The sequence below is a fragment of the Protopterus annectens genome, chromosome 5.part1 (assembly GCF_019279795.1).
Source record: "Protopterus annectens isolate FY-2018-M chromosome 5.part1, PAN1.0, whole genome shotgun sequence".
NCBI lineage: Eukaryota > Metazoa > Chordata > Ceratodontiformes > Protopteridae > Protopterus > Protopterus annectens.
This window is the reverse complement of record NC_056736.1, coordinates 339,501,763-339,522,549: the sequence shown is the minus strand read 5'-3', so window position 1 is coordinate 339,522,549 and position 20,787 is coordinate 339,501,763. Positions and strand designations below refer to the sequence as shown.

At 35.2% G+C, this 20,787-nt stretch overlaps 1 protein-coding gene across 2 annotated transcripts in view; it reads right to left on the bottom strand.

The window, feature by feature from the left end:
• LOC122803415 (folate receptor gamma-like) overlaps nt 1-20,787 on the bottom strand; it is a 288,397-nt gene that overhangs the window by 202,761 nt on the left and 64,849 nt on the right. The window contains exon 1 of one of the 2 annotated variants that reach the window (XM_044073022.1): nt 6,718-6,837. The exons of the other annotated variant lie outside the window; for it this stretch is intronic. The gene's annotated coding sequence lies outside the window, so the exon portion shown is untranslated. Of the gene's footprint in view, nt 1-6,717; nt 6,838-20,787 lie in introns of those variants that run through there. 2 annotated transcript variants of the gene reach the window in all.

The window sequence follows — 20,787 nt, the reverse complement described above, 5'->3', positions numbered from 1 at the left end:
GACGAAAGAAGAAATACAATGTGAAACAAGCAACTGATGCGGATGACACACATTTGTCTTCAGAATAAATGAGCATCAAATTTGTGAATTAAAACAGAGGGGATTAATGGTGGATACTGGCACCACGTCACACATAATTAATGACCTGAAAAAGTTTAAATACTTTGATGCAACTTTCCAACCGGAGGAACACATTTTGGAATTAGCTGACAGAACGAGAACCTGTGGGGCCACACAGAAGAGAGGTAATGCAGAGGTATGGCTGCTAAACACAGAGGGGTGCAAAGTAAAGGTGATGATGTCTTGGGCACTGTATATCCCAACGTATCCACAAAGCATTTTTTCTGTTAAGGCAGCAATGTCCAAAAGGGCCTCGATCAACTTTAAACAAGGCCAGGACCAACTCATCCATAAAGATGGCACCAGGTTTGATATAATTGAATGTGATAGACTCTATTATTTAGACACATATGATAAAGAAAACGATAGTGAGATACATTATGATGCATCTCAGAGCTGTTATGACATTCAAGCATAGCATAAAATGCTTGGTCACTGTAATTTCGAAGATGTGTCAAAATTAGAAAAAGTGGTAAAAGGAATGAAAATTAAAGGTAAAGCTGAGACACCTAACCTAGATTGTGAAACCTGTATGCAAGTAGTGAGGTGAGGAGGTAGTAGCGGCAAGTGTAGTTTTAGTTTTGTTGGTGAGAAAGAATTTGGCTCTGTAAAGCATCCCCAGTTTTTGGTGAGTTTTCTAATGCAATTTTATATATGCAGGTCAAATTTAAGATTATCATCCACTATCATTCATATTAATTTGGTATGAGAAGGGTTTAAGTGGTTATAGTATTAAAAGAGAGGATTTATTTTTTTTTTTCATGAGAGAGGGATTTGGGAAAACGTATTTATTTTGGGGGAGTTTGAGCAAGAACGGAGAGTTATAAAGTAAAATTTCACATGCGTATATTTTTTTGAGATGTGCTAGGTTGTCAGATGTGCAAATGAGTGTGGAGATATCTACATACTGTATTAGAAAAGCATGTTGTGTGTATGTGTGGAGGAAGTTAGTGAGAATGTTAAAGAAGAAGGGACCAGTAATAAAGCCTTGTGGTACACTAGTGGTGACTGTGAGGTATGGAAAGTGGGTGAAATGCCATTTTACTGACTGATACCTATTGTACAAGTAGATGACATAGTGAGGACATTTGAAGCAGAAGTTTGCTGTGACAAACTGTGTCGAAGGCTTTATACAAGTCTAAAAATAAGGAGGAGACTAGTTTGCTGTTATCTATAGCTGTATTGATAGTATCCATGAAGGTTAGAAGTACAGTGTTAGAACTATGGGATGGATGGAAGTCGTGTTGTGTGGGGGAGAGGGTTCTTTCTGCAGGTGTATGGAATGCAGGATGTAGCTGTGATGGGATTCCTGCATGGAGGACCAGAGTCTTTACCAGATTTTGATGTTGCAAATGAGACTAGTCAACATAAAGAGCTGAAAATCTTGCAGAATACAATTTCAAAGAGGATGGCATGTGTCAACAAAATCAAATATGTTAGATCAGTAAATGTACAAGAGTCTTGCGTTCAATTTACCTCAAAGAAGACTGTGTTGGTGACATGCAGCTGTAAGCCAACATTACACCAATATTTCTGAAAACAAATGCTGGAAATTACAGTGAAGAAAGGAGACTCAAATAGAAATAAAATAATAGAAAAAATTAACATTTTGGAACATCTTCAATCCATCCATCCATGCTTATGAGTCAAATCCAGCTACTATAGTGATTGTGCGAACAACTACCACCATCAGTGGAGTTTATTAGGCAAGTAGAGGATGGAAGTAGATTACCAGGCCTTTCTTCCATATCACTTACCAGGCCTTTCTTTAATATCCTTCAAACTGCATCCGTATCTACAAGAATTTAGAGTCAGTGTTCAGTCTACCAGACATCTTTGTGAGGTACCCAGAAAGAGCCCATGTGAACACAGGGAAGACATGCAGATTCTGCACAAAAGGCACCCCAGCCAAGAACTGAACAGTAGAAACTTTTGCTGTAAGGTAATGTTACTAATGATTATTCTCCTATGCTGCTTCTTTTTGATATTTAACAAAAATAGGAAAATGCACAAACCAAGAAGGGAATCTGAAATTTTCCATAAATAATGGGACCTATGTAGCCAATGTATAACAACCTGTCATGGAAACCTTTAAAAAGAAAATTTCAGGAGAAGTTAGAGGTCTTAGTAGATATAAATAGCTTAGGCCGTAGCACATTAGTGCAAGATGTTGGCATTTAAAGAGAAGAATAGACAACAGGTTCTTATAGGTTTTATAGAGGACAAGAGTTTTGTGAGAAAATTAAACTTTTGGACTAGAAAATGAATATCTGTGAGAGAAAAAAAGGATGGTACAAGTGGTAAAGACTGGATGTGAGTGACAAAAAAGAGCCAGAAATGCAGAAGGTATATATATATATATGTGTATATATATATATATATATATATATATATATATATATATATATATATATATATCTTAGACTTTTCACGATGCTGGCTATAAAGTGCAGTTCCTCAATGCAAGGCAAGTATTATATTACTGTTGTGGGTTCATGTGGAAGAAACATGATTTTCTTAAAGAATTATCCAAACTCCTAGGACAAACCCCCCCCCCCCATTACCGACAACACCCAGGACCCCCATTCACAACAAGGTATCTTCCTTCCCCATCAGAATATCCCCCACATTCTATTTTAGTATGTTAACAAAAAACGAAATTGAAGAACTTCTAATTGCCATCCATCAAGATGCTTCTTCTTGGGCTGACCAGTTGCACTTCTGGATCTTAGTGTATAAAGAACATTTAGTTACCCTCCATATATTTATTTAATTTTCCCTACTACACAATATATCCTCTTGCATTTAGACAATGCAGTAATAAAACCAATGTAAAAATATCTAATGCTTTATTCACCCCAGATTTAAGCTTGTTTTCTTTCTCCCATCTTTAGGTAAGTTCATTGAGAGAACAATCTACTTCCATCTTTCCTCCTATATCCAACCAGTACCATCTCCTCTAGGTACATCACTGCTGTTTGAACTTTAAATAATGGCATCTTCATTAACAGGGACAAGTGTGATCTAACCAAGGATGTTTCCATAGACCTCACCAAGGCCTATGACTTGTTCAATCATAATTTGCTATATATTTCCCTCTTGTCCATAGGTTCAAATACCATATCCGTACACTGGTTTATTGACATTGTTATAAATATATTTTTTTCTGATTAAAATAAGCACCTTCTCCCCACCATATTTTTTCTAATTAAAATAAGCACCTTCTCCCCACCTCTACCCATTTAATTAAAACTTGTTCTTAAGGACAAAACAAATGGACAGCAATGCTACTTGATATCCATCAAAAAATAGAAATATCACTTAATAGCTGACAGAGTCATCTCAGCAGGTCAGCCAGTGTGATTAGGGATTTGGTCAGCTCTAACTTCACTATCAGAAGATCAAGATTTATATTAACAATAAAAATGTTCATATTCCTGGCCTACTGCTTACAGGGAGAGTACAGTCTTATTTATCAAGGGCAAAAGTTATAATTTTTCATGTTTGCACCCTGTTTCAAAAATTACACAATCTTATAGGTTCATAGGTTGGTACTAGGCTATCAGCCCTAGGGCCTATAAAAGCCTAGCCATAACAATTCCCTGGCTATTTCTTCCCACACTATTTACTTCCCTGGACCCCTGTCTAGCAGGGCGACAGACGTTATCCCCGGGGTGAATTTCCTTTCTCCCATCCAGTCGTCAAGGTTGGTGTATAATTATTTAAAGTAGGCAGTGCCTGAGGGCAAATCCCCCCACAAAACATTGGGATCTACCAGTTTCACAGAGGCAAACTCAATGAAATGGCTTTTAAATGTATTTGCCCTCAACACTTAAGCCACCACTACAGAAAAAGGAATTTTACTACCTTAAAGGATAGTCTCCTCCTCATTGCAGCTAACTAAAAGAAAAATGTACACTCCTTACATGGTACAGATAACAAAATCAGCGAGTTCACCCCTCTAGCCCCTTGCCATAAGTACCACTGCCTCATGTTTTCCAAAGTCATGTGTCTTCCTAACTATCTGAAAGATGGCTTGCTCCTTGTTTTACTTCTGTACACCTCACCCTTTGCACCCTGCATAATACATTTACTTGCAGTGACCATATATTGTTCATTCTTGCTCCTAAACTCTGGGAACCCTTTCAAGCTCATCTAAAGAGCATGGGATCCTGTACAACTTTCTGTAAAGCCCCTTAGAATTCATCTGTTGTATATAAGCAAATGTAAATGCCTTAATGATGGGCACCCACTTTTATATCCTCTATTTCAATACTGCTGCCATTTTAACAACTAAAAACAAGGGAAATGGAGCATCTTTCTTCTCAACATTTTATTCCATCCCTGTTTTAAGCTTACCTCACTCCCTTTTCTCTTTTACATAGCACACAACTATTTATATAATACTCCGTTGGAAATGTGTAAGTGAAAAGGTAATAAATGTGACTTCTAGTTTTTTTTTCTGTGCTTGTTTTTAAGTGTTTCCTAAAATACCAATTCTCATTGTATTTTCATTAATTAATTTAAAGTCTCAGTGTACTTGCATTTCATTTTCATGATTGCACGTTCTCATGCATTCTTGAAATTATTTATTCTGTGTGTAAAATGTTTGCATACTTTGTACCAGTAATCCTGTGTAATTTCAAATTTTAGTTCAAGGATTGAAAATGGTCCAGGAGAAGCAGTGCTCTTCCTTGGTTAACAAATTCTGCTAATTAACAAACTAGCTAAAAACACCAGATTGAAGGTAAGATGAAGGGCAGATGGGAAGTTGGCATAATAGTTAAGGTGTTTACCTTACAGGCATAAAGTGCAAGGTTTGATTCTCACATAGGGTAATTGGCTAGTCTTAAAATGGCCTAAAAGAACAGTTAGCCAAGTACTAATCTATGAACCTATGAACATTGAAAGACTTGTGCAGGTTGTTGACTAAAGTGGTAGTGGTGGTAATGGGAAGGATTTAGAACTAAATTATGGGCTTTTTTACTATTAGTTGACTATCCAAAACTGAGGGGAATATTGAATGATAGAGTGAAAGGGATTTGCTGGTATTGGCTAGAGAGTGTGTCAGTTCTAGCTGCTGCAGGTAGGACATTGCAGAAATCAATATTGTTACACAGCCTAAGCATTTATGCACATCCTGGGGTAGGGGATATCACTATATCCACTAAATAATGACTGTCCCAAAAACCCTAGCTCTGTTGGCATTAGGGTTTTAGCCTGCTATACCAATGATGACATGAGTGCAAGACACTACCTTGGCTATCAAAACACAAAATGCTTCCTTTTCAAGAGTGGCAGAACACTAGAAAGTTGAGTCACTTAGTCATGTTATCCAAGTAAGGAAATGAAAATCCTTTAAGTGTGTTCTGCCAACCTTCTGAGCTTTCAGACACATTCTTGGGATATCAGTGAACATTAGGCTATGTTCTGGGGAACTGTCAAGTTTTGGGGTACATCCTACAAAATACTACTCTTCTTCTCTGGAGACACATGCTTTGTTTTCATTTTTCTTTTTTTTTTTGGGGGGGGGGGGGGGCGCAGATATCTGTCAGTTCACAAAATCTCCAAACAAAATCTTTCTGCCTGCATTTAATGAAATTGATTCCTGAGGGACACATATAGTCTAATCAGAAGTACTCACATGGGTATAAATGCCCGTGGAATAACACTATCCCAAAACTACAACAGGTGCTTCTGGGGCAAGCCCTATGTACCCCCATATGGGAGGTGTCACTCTATATAACTTCTTATTTATTATTCTTACTCTGTGGTCATTCCATCTTGAGAGAAGAATAATAAAATATTAAAAATGCACACACCCCTGCTTTTCTGAGCTACCAAGATACCAAGTAGTAAATAATCACATATGACCCCTTGAACATTGCTGTAATTCACATTTAGCAAACAGTAATGAAGAAACAAACCATAGAGTAGACATGCTTTAGCAAATAGGAACTGAGCAATTCACAAGTGGACACGAAGTGAGACCAGTGTAAATGCAAGTTCATGATCTCATGCATAACTTTAGTGTCTGTTAGACATGTTAGAATATCTTACATTTACTTATGGCTTTTGCCTTCAAACTCTTAATCATGGTTAATCTGACAGATTGAAATAATTGAAAACTAATTAACAAATATGCACACAAAAGTCTAATTCACTTTTAAAAGGTACAGCCTTTGCTTCTATTTGATTAACCATCTAGTAGTTATTAAAGGTAAGGTGATAGAAAATGTTGTAACAGATTTGTGTAGAAAGGAGACATTGCTTCTCCTGCACCTTTGCTCTGTTCCATTTTTACTGCACTTAGCATGCTTAGTCCTTTTGAGAATAGCTACATGCATGTTTAATTCAAGCCTGTTGTCTAAAATATAACAACTGTAGTATTGTCCTACTGTTTAATCTGACAACAATAATGACAGAAAATGAATCATGGTTATAAGGAATATATGGATTAACTTAAGTCCAAAAAGGTATGATTGTTAATGACAAGAGGACTGCATGAAACCGACAGCACATAGGATTTGGCATAGTGTCTTGGATAATCAATACCTAGCATCTAGCCATGAAAGAGAAATAAATAGACTTCATTACCTTCTTTTAGAAGAGCACACAGTGCAGATTTTTGATCAGAAGTAGATTTTCAACTGAGATTTTAATTCACTAGGAGCTGCTCGTGTAATGAAGTTACACTAACTGCTTACCGATCCATTGCTTGCGTATGATAACATTTAGCAACTAATCAATGTTCTAGTTTTGTCTTTTTCTCCAAGGTCATTGACAGTCTGAAATGTGGAAATCTGCCACAGTTCTTATCAATGTTTTGGCAACCTTGAAGCGAGCACAAACTCAGTTATGCAGCTATGCCCTTTTGTTTGTTCATGTGAGTGCCTTAACTCTGACAAAATGAAATTGCTCAATAAGCATTATGCCCATTTTACACATACAAATGTTTGTAGGCAGCTGCATTAAGCTGTGTACAGCAATGTCTGTCTCTGCTGTGAGCGCTAATAATTTTAAATCACTTTTAGCAAACTTAAGAGTAAATTATTTGTGGTGCGGACAGTAATAAATGGGTTATGGAAAATTCAGAAAAAGGAAGCAATCACAGTATCCTGGAACCCAAAACACATACACATTTCAGAAAGCATAAGATCATGCCAGAGAGAAACCCAGTATAAAATCAGACCAAACTAACACACAGTATAAAAAAGAAATGCAGTAAAGCATATAAACTATCACCAAACTATGTACATAAGCCTTTGGTTTCATACTTTCTCTGCATTATGTATAAAGACCATAATAGTCATGTATTGTGTAATTCATTGAATTCCGTTTCCATCAACTATCTTCCAGCTGTAATAAATGCCCTATGCAGTGGCAGGGGCCTCTGTGGTTAGAATGGTGCTCTTAACTGTCAGTTTTGTGACAGAGAAAATGAGGGGAAAGCTGTGTTTGTTAATTCACACAGTATGTAACATAAGAATCTAGAGATTCAGGAAGGGATGAAATTAATACCAATCAAGGATATGAAGCAAGACCTCTGGTCAGATAACAGTCAGTAACCCACTCATACACTTGTAAAATGGGCAGCATTCAAAATGCTAAATGAGTGGTTTTGGCTCCATTTTCAGTAGGAAGACTGACTGAAGCTAACATTACATAGGATTTGGCATACTTGAATTCATGTTGTAATCTGATAAGTTAAAGCAAAAAAAAAAAGAAAAAACTCTGTCTGAACAGTTTAAAATATTTGATAGTCTGTTTCAAGTTAACTGGAACATGGTAATTTTTTTTAGAACAAATGGATCATCTGCAAAGGGATATATTCCAATCTTAACTTCTCATCAGGCTGTCTTGATATCTAGACATGGAACTATGTGGAATCTTTTATTCAGTGTTACTTGGGGGGGGGGGGGCGCAGAACAACTATGTAAGCTCCATTGAAGACTATGGTACACTGGTCAGGAACAGTGCCCCATCGAAAACTAGTGTTCGTGGTTCTGTGAAAACCTATATTCCATAATTAGAGATGTCCCAGCTTTTGAAACAGAATGATAGAAAGCTATAGATCCTTTGCGCTACTATTAAATTGTGATTATTTATAATAGCTATGATGGTTAAGTAAGAAATAAGAGATGAAGTGGTTCTGTTTATCACCATTTTACATATACTGTTTATAATTTATTTCGTTCTTCCAGCAAGTGCGTCAACTTGTAAGCCACCAGAGCATATTACTAACTCATTAATTCATTTTGCTTATTTACTCTGGTTGCTCAAGTATGAGGTCTGAATTAAGCTGAATATCTGATTGGTCCGCCATGGATGACATCGAACTAGCGTATGTGCCCAGAAGTGAACACCGGGGCAAGGAAGCTATTGAATTGAGGTTCCAACAACATTTGAATGGAACGCTAACTACATCGTAGTCCCTTGATGGAGAGCAAGCAATGTATGGTGTACATGGAACCACTATTGATTTTCAAAAAGTAAATCAACTTCTAAGCGACATTGAGAAGAACTTTTATAAGTTAAAACGCTTACAAATGCAGCGACAGCATTTTCACTTCTGTTTAGACAACTATATCATCCCGCGTGGATTAAGGGTCTTTTCGATGCTGAGTCAAGGAGAGGATTACCCCGACCTACTTGCTTTATGGCAGCGTATCAACATATATACGAGCCGTAAGTATCTACAACTTTTAATAGATTTTTTCAAATCCGAAGAGAAAACTTTAATTGATAGAATTAACAGTATACAACAAGAATTGTTCAGAGACTTTTCAGATAACATAGTGCACATGCTGTTCGACAATGTTTTAGACTGTGTTTCAGCTTACGAGCGTAAGCTATTTCAGCAAAAGCAAAACAAGGTTTTGCGTGATTTGAATGATTTTAAAACAGGCCATGTCTTCACATGGGAGAGACATAATTTAAATCATGGGCCTATTAATAGTAATGGACAAAATAGACTAACTATAAATGATTCTTCTGGCTCACAACGAGCCCATAGAGCTAAAAAGAATAGCGAATGTTTCAATCGTTCGCCAGCACGTGATACTGTAAGAGAATCTATCACAATTCATAAGCAAGATAATGAATCTGGTGTCAATAATCCAAACATTTCACTCAGTAATATTGTGAAATGTAAGACACCAAATACAATTACGGACACTACATCAGTAATTGAGTCCATACCAATTGAGGATGGAACAAATGTATGTACTGATTCCACAGATGTCATACATCTTACACATTCTAGTATGGAGAATGATTCTAATCTTTATCCAACTATCAACATCATTAAAAATAAACAAACTTCTATCAATGATGTTGAACCTGTTGTCAAACCAAAGGTAAGAGACAACAACAAAGGGGTGGACATTAATCTGTCATTCCCTTTAGCAATACGACAGGACAAGAGCATGAGGAGATCACGCTCAGCCAGTCGCGGAAGGCAGAAAAGAAAAATCTCAGGAGAATCATTACACAATACCACACTAAAGAAAATGTGGACAAACCAAAACAGGAATTAATTTATAACTTATCCAGTATTAAATTGTCAGATGATGACATTAGATTATTAACTAAGGGTCTGAACTTTATCCCCCGTAGTGGGAGCACAATAACGGATACTATTATTGATCTTAAAGTATTTTGTAGGAATATTATGCTTAAATATATGTATGGCAATACTAATAATACAAATACTTCTACTAACACCTTTGTTTTTAAAAATCTCAGTGAATTTGTACCACCAAACCATCCTTTGGTGGAGGCATATATGAAAGTAACAGATGATGAATTGTATAACTATTACTATCAAAACCAAAGGGTTAATTTTAAATATAAGAAGTATGACAACCTGACATACCTCGAAAGAAGAAGTCTCAATAATTTAAGAAATGATAACATCATAGTCAGACCGGCAGATAAAGGTTCAGGGATAGTTGTAATGGATACTAAACATTATGAAACTGAAATGACTATTATGCTACAAGATATATTTTATGTATCCATCAATATTGAAACAGCCTACGAAATGTGTAACTATGTACATAATATTTTATTAGATATTTATAAGGCCCAACTTATTAACAAAGATCAGTTTGAATACTTGTATATAAAAACACCAGTTGTTCCGATCATACACGGACTTCCCAAGATACATAAAAACCCAATCAAACCCCCAATGAGACCAATAGTCTCTGGTAAAGGATGGGTTACAGAACACATTTCAGTTTTTATAGAGAAACATTTAAGGTGTATATTGAATAATAATGTTTTTGTTCTACGTGATTCTAAGCATTTTTTGATGGATCTTTACAGTACAGTAAATCAATATAATTCGATAGAATATCTGATTTTAGTTACTTATGATGTGCAGTCTTTGTTTACAGTTATTCCGAATGAACTTGGTTTAAGTTATGTTACATCTTATCTTAAGAAACATAGCAACTATACAAATGTTTTAATTGATCTTTTAGTACACTTTCTTGAATTAGTGTTAGAAAACAACATTTTTATGTTTGGTGATAGGGTCTATCAACAGCATGATGGTGTGGCTATGGGCACTCCATGTGCCAATAGCTACGCCAACATGTTTTTAGCATATTGGGAAGAGCTGTTGTTGTTTAATGAACCATTATTTAAATCGCTTGTAATATTTTATAGGCATTTCGTTGATGATTTGTTTATTTTGTGGAATGGCACTATGGATGAGTTACAAAGTTTTTCTATGATTATGAATGAACTAACTCCATGTTTGAAATTTACTATGCATCATTCCAAGGAGAAAATTGAACTTTTGGACCTATTTATAGAGAAGTTACCATGTGGCATGTTTAATACTGGAATTTTTAGGAAACCTTGTTATCGCAATATGTTGTTGTTTAGAACTAGCATGCACCCGAGACATGTTTTTACTAACATAATGAAAGGACAAGCCCTGAGGATGTCCAGGGTCAATCCCAATAATGCAGGCTTTGAAAGAGATTTAAATGACTTGAAATGTAAACTCTTAGAAAGAGGTTATGAGTCTAAAGAGATAGTTGAACACCTTAACCCTATATACAATCTCCGTTCAACCAAAGGTGTCCCATACTTTGGATCTCACTCTGTTGATGCAGAAATTAAATCTACTTCCCCTACACGGACTGTTAAATTTTCAACTTGCTTTACAACAGATAATACACAGATTAGAAATATTATCAGTAAACACTGGAATATCTTACAGGCAGATGACAAACTAACAACGATAGTAGGAACAAATCCCTCCTTTATGTATAGAAACAAAAAGAATCTCAAAAGATTATTATGTTATCCTATACATAATACAGTCCCTACAACACAATGTTTCACTAAACCCTGTGGACATTGTAATTTTTGTTCACTGATAGATTCTAATGTAATTTTTATACATCCTGATACACACAAAGACTTTTACACTCAGGTTGATGCAAATTGTATGACTGCCAATGTTGTATATTTGGCTGTCTGCACAATCTGTCCTTGCTTTTATGTGGGCAAGACTAACCAGCCTCTACGTGACAGAATAAGAGAACATTGTTATAGTATTAGGAAAGGGAATATACAAAATGCATTAGCGAAGCATGTTTTACAGACTGATGCTCAGCATTCATTTATTTTTAGGGTTTTAGAAAATGTTATAGTAAGTAAAAGGAGTGGTAATATAATGAACCATACAGAGGATAGGGAAAGTAGGTGGATCATTTTACTTAGAGCAGATAAAGGCTCTGGTTTAAATGAAAGAGCATCTATTAAACCTTATCTTAGGAAACGTAGACACATTAAATAATAATTAGATATAATAATCCAGAGACCAGCATATGTACCTTCTATAAATCATATATATATATATATATACACAACACACAGCTTTACATATATTATATTAGTTCATTACATTTATTTACATTATATTCATATTATATTTATATAAGTATTTATTATATTCATGTTCACATTTTTATATTTTTCCATATATTTATACATACATTTATTTATACATACATTTATATATTCGTACATATTTTTTATATATTTATATTAATATTTATATATTTATACATACTTATATTTATACCTATATACATTTACATTTCTTACTATTTATGATTATACTATAGATATATTTACATTCCACTTCTGTACCTTTATATACTACATATATACATTCTCTTGTTTTTTATTTATTTTGCATATTTATGTATCTGCATTTTGAAGTGTGGAAGAGACATACATTGAAAAATATGTATATTGATGCATTATTTTTTAAGCCATAGTACCCAGCCATTTTAGCTTGTATATATACTTTTAATAATGGCTAGAACATTTGACAGTTATATATATGAGATATTTGCTTTTATGTACATGTTTTTTAAATGTCTTATATAATATACATCAGGTTTTTAGAAGTTTTAGATGATATATACGTGTAATGAACTACATATTTACTTTAAATTGTTAATTGAATAATCATTAATTATTAGCTTATTTAAATTAAGTTTTTAAAGGATGTGTTTTTGAGTCTTTTGTCTTGGATCTGATGAAGCTACCTTAGTGAAAGCGCTTATCCGTCTGTTCTCGCTACTTTCATTTCAAGTAACTTCGTTTTATTTGAATTTGCCTGGACTCATTAGAATTTGTTTGGTTTCAACTGGAAGACATACCTCGTTTTTGCACTTGCTTTTTACATATACTGTTTATACTTGAATTCATGTTATAATCTGATAAGTTAAAGCAAAAAAAAAAAAAGAAAAAACTGTGTCTGAACAGTTTAAAATATTTGATAGTCTGTTTCAAGTTAACTGGAACATGGTAATTTTTTTTAGAACAAATGGATGATCTGCAAAGGGATATATTCCAATCTTAACTTCTCATCAGGCTGTCTTGATATCTAGACATGGAACTATGTGGAATCTTTTATTCAATGTTACTTGGGGGGGGGTGCAGAACAACTATGTAAGCTCCATTGAAGACTATGGTACACTTGTCAGGAACAGTGCCCCATCGAAAACTAAAACTAGTGTTCGTGGTTCTGTGAAAACCTATATTCCATAATTAGAGATGTCCCAGCTTTTGAAACAGAATGATAGAAAGCTATAGATCCTTTGCGCTACTATTAAACTGTGATTATTTATAATAGCTATGATGGTTAAGTAAGAAATAAGAGATGAAGTGGTTCTGTTTATCACCTGAGAAGAACATGCATCTGGTGCATAGTAAGGCATGAAGCACTTGTGCCGGCTGCCTTTAGCACCAGGAACATGGTCTTGTCAGACAATAAACCTCACTCTCAGATTGCCTTACTCCTCTTACAAAATGGAGCTTGTTTCTGTGGTGGTACAGGTTTATGTGAGTTTGTGCCTTTTTATTATATTTAATGTTAAGAGTGTTAATAGGCAAAATAGCTACAGTGTGAAGTTGGATGTATTACTTGTACAGCTACTGTCTTCATTATTTTGCTTGCATCAGCATCAGACATTTTTGATACTAATGTTATGGCTCATACTGCGAAGAGTGAATAATATTAAGAACTTCTAAGTACTATTCAACTACAAGTTCATTTAGTTTTACCAGAAATTAAATCTGTACAACAGAAGATAACTAGAGGAAGAGTACTGGCAAGGAACAAAGAAAACTGACTTAAAGAAAAAGGCTATTAAAACACACATTAGTCTGCAAGATTTTACTTCCTTGCAAATTATATTAAAATTTGCAAATTGTTGTGCACATAACCTTTTAGTATCTGTTGCTACCTAGTGGGTAAGATTACACGGTGGAGATCTAAGTTACTGTGGAGTATTTTGTCTTAGTAAAAATTTTGTTTAGACTCCTGTTTTGTCAATTGAGCTATGGTCAGGTTGATGGCTAATCTTTTTTTGTTGCTCCTAGCCTGTCACCCTGGAAACAGTAGGAAAGCTGCAGTATGTGAGAGACTTGGTCCAGTAGCAGGGGGGTGCCCTGTGACCACAACAACAGGAACTGTGCACCTGCTTCACAAATATGCAACAATGAACAATATGCCAACCTTCATTTGATCATTTTAAAATTAAACTACTACTGGGTACTATTTTACTAACAGCTTAGGTGGTGACATGCTTGTCAGTATCTGATCTCATATTTTTTTCAGCTGTGGTGGAATGTCTTGACTAATTTTTGTTAGAGGTACAGTTAGGTTAACTGGCAAGCTAGAAGTTGCCAAAAGCTGTGGTGTGAGCTAGAAATGTCACGTTAAAAAAGGTGTTATGTGACAGCAGCAAAAGGAGTTATTGTCCTCAGTGGACTCACATCAGCTTCACAAGTGTGTGATATAATTAAAAAGGTGAATTTATTTTACAGCTTTGATATTAAAACACTACAGATGCTGCTTCGTCAGCAACTCAGGTGACAGTACATTCACTGGCAATCTGATATTTTTTAAATGTTTACCTTTTTTATGGGGAGAGACCCGATTCCCAGGTTTTTTACATAAACAAATTATTTCTTAATATATTCTTAATGTACACAGGAAATTTGTGTACAAAGTGTGAGACCTTAGAGTCACTTCTTCTTCTTTTTTTTTAACTTAACAGAAACCATCTTCAGACTACCAGTGAAATAGAATACATTTTCCATCCTTTAGTTTGAAAATGTTGTAATTAGTCTGAATATGGGTGGTGGTTAAGAGGAAATAATGCTTATGAGGTATTGCAAATGTAGACAAAGCTACACATTGTTCATGCTCATGGTTAAAGGGAGAAAAATCACTATCTGAAATGAAAGGAGCTAGCCGAGTTTGTTCACAAAAGAGGGGTGAATACTTCAAAATACATTATACAAGCTGTCATTTATTATGTAAACGCAAAAATATATCAGTTTCCTACAGACATAGCCATTATTTCTGCACATGAATTATTCACCAAAATGGAGATTTTTTTATGTTCATCTTTCCTTATAGGCTCAAGCTATCTGAAGCAGTCTTTAATCCTGTACTTGCTAACTCTTACTATGCCAATTTTACCTTAGCATTATTGAAAGATAAACCAAATAACTGAAAACAATCAGTAGGTATCAATTAAAGGTGTCTCCTGTGACCACCATATTTATCCTAATTTTAGACATTTTTTTTTTTACATCTAGTGTTCAGTGTAAAGTGTCCAGTTAACTGCCCACAGAGAGCTCATTTGTATGGCAGATAACTTTTAACATAAGTAATGCAAATAACTTGTTGTTTACTCAAACATGCAGCAAATATTCACTTAGGTATTTCCATGAAATTGCAGAAGATTCCAACAGAATTACATGCTAAGCAATCAGCTTTCAGAAAATGAAGACCCAGTACTCTAAAAGATCAGTAGATCTGACATAATTAATTAGTCCTTCATGCCTCAGGGCTAAAATAAGGTGCAGTGCAAGGTCCATTTCTCGAAGAGTCAGGGAGGTCTTTCCAGCAGTGGGATGTATTCAGAGGTACCTAGATGAAGCAAGTGGGGGATCGGGGGTTAGGTCTGAGTAGAAACTGTGGGTACACCTGAAGGCAGAGTAAAGTTCAAGTGTAGACTAAAAAAAAATTATTTGCAACAGACTGGACTTTTTTATAAGGATCACTCAAATTCCTTCATAAGCTTATTGGTGCAACAGATTCAGACGTGTCCTAAGATTCTGATAGAAATCAAATTTCAATGAAAGGAATAGAGCTATTTAAAGCACTGGATGCTGAGTTATGTAGATTTATCCACTATATATCCAGCTTAATTTATGTAAAAATTCACAAACGTATTGAATAAATGATGGTTCTCCAGACTTGTACATCTTTTATACTATTTTATAACCTCTACCTATATCAATATTTCATATATGTACTGATTTTTTGATCTTCTTAAATCTAATAAGCATTTGTGTCCTACACTTATTTTTCATGGTTTAATACCCTTTCTTTGAAATCCCCATGGAATCAGTGGTAATATATATATATATATATATATATATATATATATATATATATATATATATATATATATAGGAATACTTAGTTCCAGTAATTGTAATAATTAATAACTCCTTATTAAATATGCAGCACCCCCCTAGAAACACCAAGGGCCTTCACATAATCAGAGTCTAAATTCTAAAGCTGTCAAATCTTTTCAGAACTAATAGTGTAGAAATAAAAAAAGAGAGATAGTTAAGAAGTAATGATAAATATTTAGGGGGGCTGACCAAGGTTAACATATTGCAAAATAAGGGTAATCTCACAGAACAAGAAAAGTGCAGCTGCAGATTGCTAAAGAGAAAATAAGGGAGTATCTGAGTAATATGCATGAATTTAGAAATATTTCTGCTAAGCAACTGTTTTTGATAACTCCAGAGTACAAAAATGTTTAGCACAATGACTTAGGCAACAGAAAGTAGAAAAGGCTGTTGCCAAACTCAGTGAGCCTATAACTGGAAAAATAATCAGAGATCCTGTGGAGGTTTTAGATATATTTCTGAAAGTTATGAAAATTTGTATAAAGCAGAGTAATGTGGAAATTACGAAAAAAGCACAATGGAAATAATTATGGAAGACACAAGTATGCCAAGGTTAGAGGTAGATGATGGTCAATAATTAATAGTTAAGATAGGAGAAGATGAGATAAAATGGTGACACCGCTCCAAGAATAGATGGTATTCCTGAGGAAGTTTGGAAACTAGGAGGAAATAAAGTTATAAAGATCTAGAAGGTTTTGTTTAACAGTATTTTGAAAGGCGAGGAAGTACCAACATCCTAGAAGAAAGCCAATGGTGGCTTTATTATCTAAAGACTGTAAAGACCCATCAGACCCACCTTCATATAATCCCCTTTCAGTTATAAACCATGGATATAAAGTGTTTATGTCTATAATAGCTGAATGGCAAATGTGTTACCAGAATTGATAGATATGGATCAATGTGGTTTTGTGGAAGTGAGGCAAACATTTGACATCAATAGAACAATGATGATCCAGAGGGAAACAGAATATAAGAAAATACTGCTTTCAGCAGAGTAAGCTGGGATTTTATGAGTAAGGCAATGGAAGCATTTGCCTTCCCTGGTACAATAATAAGGTTAATCAGGACAATATATGAGATCGGCACAAAAATTAAAGTGGGAGGGTTCCTCTCTGATTAGCTGTGTCTGAACAAAAGAACCAGGCAGGGCTATCCTCTTTCCCTTTTGTTATCCGTGTTATATTTAGAACCACTGTCAAAGAAAATAAGGGACTCAGAAATTAAGGATATAATCGGTATGGTAATCAAGAAAAATTGGCTTTATTTCCAGACAATCTTATTTTGTACCTTATAGAACCCAACATGGACATATTGGTGTTGTGGAACATTCTGAGGCAGTTTCAAGCTTTTTTGGGATATAAAATTAATGAAGGCAAAACAAAGGCAATATCTGTAAAGAATGTAGCCACACATGAATTGCTTTAGCAATAACCATATTTATGGGGACACAATAAAATTAAGTATTTCGCAGTATGGGTTAAAAATTTTTCTGTTATGTCAGAGGAGACTAAACAAAAAATACAAAAATTGAAAAAACAGAAGCTTTTGTTTATGGATATGTTTAGCAAGATACAAGCAGTGAAAATGATTTTAGCCCCTTTAGTTTTATATACGGGTCAGGCATATTTTTATCAACCAGAGGAGAAGTTGTGTATAGTAATTAATAATGAGTTGAAGGATTTTATCTGGGAGGGGAGGTGGGCAAGGGTCAATTAAAATTTCGGTAGAAAATTCCCATCTTATCTCTACCCTACTCTATGCCTCTCCAATATTTACTAACCTTAGACAATGCGATCTAAATAAGCTCGAAACCTGCTACAACAAAATCGCCAAATTCGCCACAGGGGCTTCCTACTGTACTCACCACTGTCTCTCACTAGCAGAACTGGGCTGGCTAGAGCTCCCCCACCTCCTTCAATGGTACCAACTCTCACTCGCCCACAAACTAATAAACCAACCACTAAAAGTCCCATCCCTCCAGAATCTACTCCAACCCTACATAACCACGAGACCACTAAGATCCAGCCACATAAACCTCCTACAGGTCACAGGAGCCATTAACTCTGCTGGAGAAGCATTATTCTCCTGCACTATAGCCAAACTCTGGAACTCCCTCCCATCCTCAATTACCTCTGTAATTTCTTGCACCCACTTCAAATCCTTACTAAAATCACACTTCAAACTTGCTAGATATGCCCTTGCAACCCCCCTCTAATACCATCCACTGCTCCCACCCACTACCTTTCTCTGACCCCTATCAACAACCTACTCTTAACAAGCCTGGCTACTCATGTTCCCAGTACCTACCACATAATACTAACTTCTTGTAGCAACAACTGCTAATGGCTGTTATGTACTACAAAAACAGATTGTATCAATTGTTCACTGATGAATCTCAACTACATTTGTAACCATGTTTAGTATATGTCACCATAGTTTAAAATTGTACTATGTTCTACAGCTGTTTTAAATCTGTTTTCTTCTTGTCTTGCGTCCTTAACTAGACTAATGTCTATATTTAAATGCTATGTTTTTAACTGTATAATGCACATAATACTTAATGTGGAGCTTTTCTCCCAGGTTCTCTGCTGAAAACGGACCTGTGTCCAGTCGGACTCTCCTGGTCAACAAATGTAAATAAATAAATTGGGATACACTGATCCTTCCAGTAGAATAAGGTGGTTTAGGATTTCCTGGTTTGAAGGGGTATTTTAGAGCTACACAATTACGGCCCATATACATAACATGAGCAGAAAGCTGTAATTCAAAGTGGACAGGGGTGATGATAAGTGGGGGGGGGAGTCAAGAAATAAGGAGAGACTGTGATTTTGGATGCAGATCCTTGAAGGGACTAACAGCAGGCATACAGAATAGTATTTAATTGTTTAATGTAGCAGAAAGTATTCCAAGAGCTAGGTCAAGATGAGAAAGGAGATTATGATGATATGGATGAGTGCAATTAGGGGTACAGAGAATAGTCAACAGGGGAATAGAATTTACAGGAGAAAACTGACAAAGGAACCAAGGTACTGGGAGCAAATAATTAGAGGGGGAGAGGGAAAGGTAATAGAATGAGAAAAGTCTAAGAAGACATTTGCACTGCAGGCTAGAGACTTCCTTCCCTATCAGCGATTGATATCAGAGTATTGGCAAAGAAAAAGGGATACCGGAATCCAAAGTGAAAGACCTGCTTTGGTAGAGTTTTTAGTTGAGTCTAGAATAGGAGCTGCTGTTAAAAATTGGATATTTAGTAGGGAATGTATAAAATATTGCTCAATAAGTATAGGAATCAATCAGAGGAGGTTAATAATGTCAGGATATATGTATGGCCCTCAAATATATAACAGTAAAATGTAGCAGATTTAGAATTTTTGTTTGTAAGTGTTTGCATAGGTATTATTATACCCCAAGTTTACTCCAAAGATTTTTTTCCTCAGGTAGATGTCAAATGTTAGAGGTGTGATAGAGAAGAAAGAGGTAACTGGGAACATATGTTTTGGGAGTGTAATGAGCTGGCAGACTTTAAAACTTCCCTGCTGAGTACTTTGTCAGAAATATTAGGTGAGCAAATGGGTGTAAGTAAGGAAATTATTTTTTGAGCTGAGATACAGGATCTGAATTACCTAGACATAGTATAAGGGCTTGTTAATTTTAGTTCTGAGGGATGGCGAAAAACAGAAAATAGAAATTAAAGTCTAAATCAACTGTATTTGAAGTAGTAAATATTGTAACAGATAAAAGAACTGGAAGTAGATCTTTAGATAAGAGTAGGAGCAAGTTACATAGAAAAAATATCAAAATTGTGGGAACAATACATGCAGAATACATTTTTGGGAGGAGGAGGAGAGAGGTTTAAGGGAAGTCAGGAATTGAGCAATCTAGGTAATGCTGGATTGATGATAATTGTACAAAAGAATATATGTGATATGTAATGGTTGTAAATGTGAACATGTTAATATGGTCTGTTTTCTTTTATGTAATTATATGTTTGCCTAAGCCTTAAGTAATACTTCAATAAAGATGTTAAAAGATGTTTAAAAATACTTTTCTGAACTAAGCAATAAACTTCAAATTGCCCGGTGTTTAGGATGCTTATCATCAATATACGTCAGCAGTCTTCGACCAATAAAAAGTCACTGACTGCTTAGTTCAAAAGGAGAATCAGGAAACACAAACTCCTTTTCTTTCTGTGAAGGTCACTAAACTTTGGAAATCAGAAAATGTTTTTTTAAAATCACATGGAAACAATATTCTGCCAAAGATATTCCATATAGCTTAGTGTACACCACAGTCAATGAAATCTTTTACTTTGTGTGAACATTTATCTTGACAAAAATTGGCAATGTAAGTACATGGGCTCACGTGTGGTAGGTCTAACCTTATTTAAAAACATGATGGACTACAACAAAATAATTACTGGAAACAATGGAAGGTCTCTCCTTATATTTGACCTTTGTCCTGTGGATAAAAAGCAGAAATGTAGACCTTGAGAATTACTATTTCAACCTTGTAATTCTTGCATCCTCAATTACAAGAATATTTTACTCAGTTATTAGAATTAATTCATACCTAATTTCATAAAATATAATTTTCTTGAGTAAATTGATAGGACTGTACTCACTGATATTTGCT